Here is a 5345-nt window from a genome sequence, read left to right as displayed (position 1 = left end):
GCCTACGGAACATGCCCGGGCTCTCATCTCATACATTACTATTGTTTGTGTAGTCTGGATGCGCGCTAGACGTAACAGCGTTCTTTCGTGTTGCACCATTAACCCCTCTTCCTATAGGGTATATCGTATTCACCGACTCACTGGATATAAAGGAGGAATGTTCCATTATAGACCACCAAAGAGTTGACCACATATATATAACCACACATGAGACTCCCATCAATCCCTATAACGGGGAGCCAAGGTCAGTGATACAACAATGGAGATACCTTTGACAAGAGCTGAGTGTGTACCGCCCATATCAGAGAACTTGTATCACACACACTGACGGTATTATATCATTGCACCATTATTTGTATTATTCCCACTCCCTGTATCGGCAGTCTCTAGTGTCGGCCCACTCACTGGTGACTTCATGTTTATTATTCCTCCTGTGATTGTCCATTTATAAGTCCAGGTCATTTGTAGGCCTAACATGTTGTGCTGAGTAATCTCTTATATATCTTTATAGTAGGAGAAGCTTCATGTTACTGATACAGAGCTCCAAACCCTCTACAATGACCCAGTCTTAAATGGTAAAGCTTGTTATGTCTAAAACCACCACTAGAGGGAGCTGTGAAGCTTCAGGCATACTGGTGTAGTATTGTGTTCAATGTATGCAGTGTATACAGAAAGTTCCCCCTAGTGGTGGCGGAATGTATTTACAATGTTATCAGAGCAAAAAGGTAACAATGTTGTGACCTTGTGACTAGGCTCCAGATCTCAACATCTACTACAGCTTGGAACATGAGACTCCCATCATTATATAGACAGTCCTCTTGGTGATCTCATACCTAAATGTGACTAGTAACTATTTAGCATATCATCAGTTCTGAAGACTCTTGCCATTGTTACTGTTTTGTTCCTAAAAATCTAAATTTTGATTATTTTGTAAATCCACCTTTGCATTCACCACTGCCTGAACCCTTCAGATCTGATGCATAATCTGACCCCAGGTCTCTTCTACACGTTCCCAATGTTGGTGCATACTGGTTGTCTCACTAGAGTACAGGTTTTCCTTCAACTCTACCGACAAGTGTTGGATTGGGTTGGGCCTGGGGACTGTGGGGGCCAATCCAGCCCGATCTATGTTTCGGGTTGTTGTCCTGCTGGAACACTACGTCGTCCTTTCCATACCCATAGTACTCAAGTGTACAAAGTAACTCATCTTGTAGGATACTCACCTATAGCTCAGCACCAAGACCACCATCCATCCTGGTCAAGTATCCAATGCCGGGGGCTATGAACCAACCCGATATCCTCAGGCTTCTTCCACCAAACTTTAAGAGTTCCATCAGTTTCTCGATCCGTTAGCCACCTTTGCCTTGATTTCTTCTAGACCCATTTCCACCCATCGACTTTCGTCTCATCGCTCCTAATCACCTGTTTCCAATCTTCTATTGTCCTTTTTTTGGATGTTTTTGCAAACTAGAGCCGACACTTCTTATGACGATATTGAAGTCGAGGCGTCTTCACTTTTCGGGCCACCATTCCAGACTTGTGTAACACGCGTCACACGGTGTTGGCATGGACGTTTGTGATCTCACATAGAAGCCTCCTCCACTGGCGTGTTTGTCTTGCCAGAACTGATAGACCTTATGATGGGCCAACTTGTTGACTTCGATATTTTGCCTGGACGTCCAACTCTTGGCTTGTGAATGGATGGACGGACTTCATTTTGTATTCTCCCTACTGTCCTGGCACTCATATGATTGAGTTTGGCAATTTTCTTGGCCCAGAGACCGCTATCGATGAGCCGGATGATGCTGTTTCTCCTTTCTTGGGAATCCTTCTTCATGGCCGATCCTTGATATGAACCAGTCAGTAACCTGTCGCTTGGGAATCTCCTAAAAACACCCTGAGCTATACGGAATGTGAGGATAGGTTGTGGTTTGTAGGATACACAACAAGGAGCAAAACAGTAACAATGACAAGAATCTGCATGTCCACCTGTAGATTAGTTTGGGTCCACCTTGTCCTCAGACCGGGTGGGTTGCTTTGGAAGTCCCATTGAAGTGAATAGAGCATCGGTCATACAAACGTTTCATTCACATGTAGCAGGCATAGCGGATTTGAGGCCTCCTGTGCTCCAGATCCCAGTAGCCTTAACCTCAGTGTCCTGACAAGTGACAAAAAACCCCTTTAGTTACTTTTGGGATCATCCACCGATACTAACCAATCAGATTGCTTGTTGATTGTGCTATACTTATCTGTTGATGGAGTTTCCATATACGCCCCCCTATACGTTGTCTCCGTAACCTATGACAAATACTGTATATGGAAAGAATAAGTCATGTCCCAGCTTCCACTTCAGGAGGTATGTTGTAGACGTAATGAGTACAGTATGAGGAAATGTCCGCCGAGACGAGTCGGAGGAGTCAATACCAGCGGTGTCCTCCACGCTGCATGTGATGGGATCCAGCTGGAGAACAGATCCCTACAAGATAAATATGAGAAAAACCAAGAAATCCCGAAAAGGTCATCTACCTATGGGTAAGATATCTATCTCGGCCCGCTCCCTGGGAGGGACCCCCGCTGCTGCCCTTTGTATATGCGCATCATATTTTACTTGTAAATGGAACACCCCACATAGCGAGCCAAAAAACAATGTGCAAAAGATTACAATGGAAACGTACCACGGATTTTCCCTGGGCGCTTCTCACAGAAAGTCCGCAGAGTTCTCCTCAGTGGGCTTTATGTCCCTATTGTATCTATGGGGAAACAGTCAGAATTTCCGTAGGTATAATTGACATGCTGCGACTTACAAAATCGCAACGGTTTTTGAAATTGCAGAATTTCTGCTACGGATATTTTTAGCCAGAATTCCGTCGACTTCGCACAAATTCTGCAGCATCCTCCTCTCCAAGTCCCTGCTGCAGAAACCACTTAAAATCAGGTGGTTTTTTATTTTAATTTTGCAGTTCCCCTGCAGGTTTCTCCACTGACCCTGTGCAACGTTTAACCCCTAAATTGCAAAGGTTGCAACATGCCAGCAAAACCAGGTTCCTTGGGCTCAGCAGATGATTCTGAGGGTCCATCCTCCAACAAACCCTTGGGAATAGACCACAGTGCCCTTCAAACCAGACCAAAATCCTTGCATATTTTATGTGTTTGGTGCTGGGTGCGGATCTGCCATGGTGTCCAAACACATATATACGGGTAGTAACCTAAATGACCCCTATAGGGGGCACGGTCTGTAGAAATGGGGGCATGGCTGTAAAAAAAGAAAGCACACCCTAGAAGTATGTTTTGGCCCCCGCACGCACCAGAGCCCCAATGCAACTAGTACTCCTGCAGACCTATAGCGCCACCCCTGCATTGTCCATAACAGGGAACTGGTTCTGCTACTACACGACAGTGAATGACCCCCACAGTACAGGGATCACAGCCGCCCTCCAGTCCCCGTCTCAAGGCGTATAGCTGCTACGACTCTGCTATTTACAGGCCTAGAGTCTGGCATTGCAGACAGGAAATTTTATTGGCTACAAGCTTTTTACTGACTTTGTGGGATTTTTGCAGATGACATGTTCGCCTCAGATCACTTCCCTGCCTGGATGTCAGGATTAAATTAGGGCAGAATCTGGATATGTTCTCGCAGATCGTTCACAGGACGCAAAAGTGACGACATCTGGGAGAACATGGAGCTTATTCTGCTGACAAGACAAACAGCTGCGCCCGGAGCGAGACGACTTCAAACAGAACTTGTGTCACCGGCAGACTCTGCGGTCAGCGGCCTCTGCAGCCCAAGCGCCACAAACTGGGTTGCAAAATGCAAAAAGACAGAAAATTCTGCAAAGTTTTCTCTTCTCTTTCTGAAATCTGGAAGGCGCTTCATCCACGGTGGCCGATCCAGGGGCCGCACACGTGATCTGGACCAGATGAGGTGTTTACAAGGCGACATGGCATAAGGTGCAGGATCAAATCCCAATGACAAAATCCTTCATAGAACTCGAGTGCTTGAGGAGATCCAGGGAAGGATTAAAGAAAGTTTCCGGTTTGATGTCAATAAAGCTTAAAGGGGTTGTCAGGTGTAGAAACAGCGCCCGACATAGGTGCTGCTTAGCTTTAATTCAATGCATGGGATTAGCTGCAATACCGCATACAACCTGTAGGCAGGTGTGGCACTGTTTCGAGAAAAAAACAGCTATTGATTTACAAGTAATAAGTGATGCACAAGTGGCAGGATTTTGAATGCAGCTTTGAGTGTGACTAGAGAAGTGGCCGTCACTATCAGATAAGTATTTGCAGATTTACTGCCATGATATATTGATTTCTACGACTACTCCTCCCATCGTGCACTCATGGTTTCTGTGTACAGATGTGGCAGGGACGGTCTGCAGACGCTGGGGTAACAGATCCTGCTGGTCTCAAGATGTACAAAGACTGGAAACTGTCTACTAATAACACATGTCCTCCAGACAGACAACAAAGGAGAGAAAAGAAAGGAACATTACATAACACGCACATTGCATGTAATAGTGAACACGCTAATAATGTGCTAATGATCCGCTTACGGGGGCGGGCTACCATGGTGTGCGAGTGCCCCTTGCTCCAATATATTAGTGCTGACGTGTATTTTAGAAATTTGTATCTTATCAATAAATATGTATCAGTGTGCAAAAATTCCATTTCTACCAGGAAACCACCAACAAGTTGCCGTTGACAGATCTGACTGTGGCTTGATATTGTGAAGCATCAATGAGACTGACTCCAGACCTGAACCCCTCGTGGTTCTTCTGATCTACAGGACATCAGGTATTGATAATTTTATATAAATCAAAACCAGAATAACAATAAGATCCATCAAAAGCAGCAGATTCCCTCCTTGTTGATGGTTTCCAAAAAAGTGAAAATGGGAAAGTTCTCTCCTCTGGAATCACTTATCTGTAGACAGGAACCTCTGGTCCCATGGGGAGATGACAATACGGTGGAAGAGTCGGCTGTGTGAGTCACGGCGATGGGAGGGCATCAGTAGGATGGGCCACGATGACCGGGCTACATAGTCTCAGGAATATATGACCAGATGCCGGCTGTATTGAATGCAGACTTGACAGGATAATGGGAGTATTACTTCTACAACAAATTTTCCGCCTATGTTTTTTATGACACTTTTTATAGGGCCGTCTGGTGGGCATATGCTTCAGAGCCAGGACCAGGCATCACCTGGAAAACCATTCTCATATCACATAAGTTATTATATGTCCTAGCAAGGTCCCTCGTGACTCAAAAATTCAAATGGGGGAAGTCGGGCTGAGGTTCCTTGAGCTCAAGAGATCTGTCTGGGGGTCCATCCTCCAACAAGCTCT

Source organism: Leptodactylus fuscus, chromosome 11 (assembly GCF_031893055.1).
Source record: "Leptodactylus fuscus isolate aLepFus1 chromosome 11, aLepFus1.hap2, whole genome shotgun sequence".
Classification (NCBI taxonomy): domain Eukaryota; kingdom Metazoa; phylum Chordata; class Amphibia; order Anura; family Leptodactylidae; genus Leptodactylus; species Leptodactylus fuscus.
The sequence above is the reverse complement of the archived record's forward strand: the minus strand, read 5'-3'. Positions refer to the sequence as shown.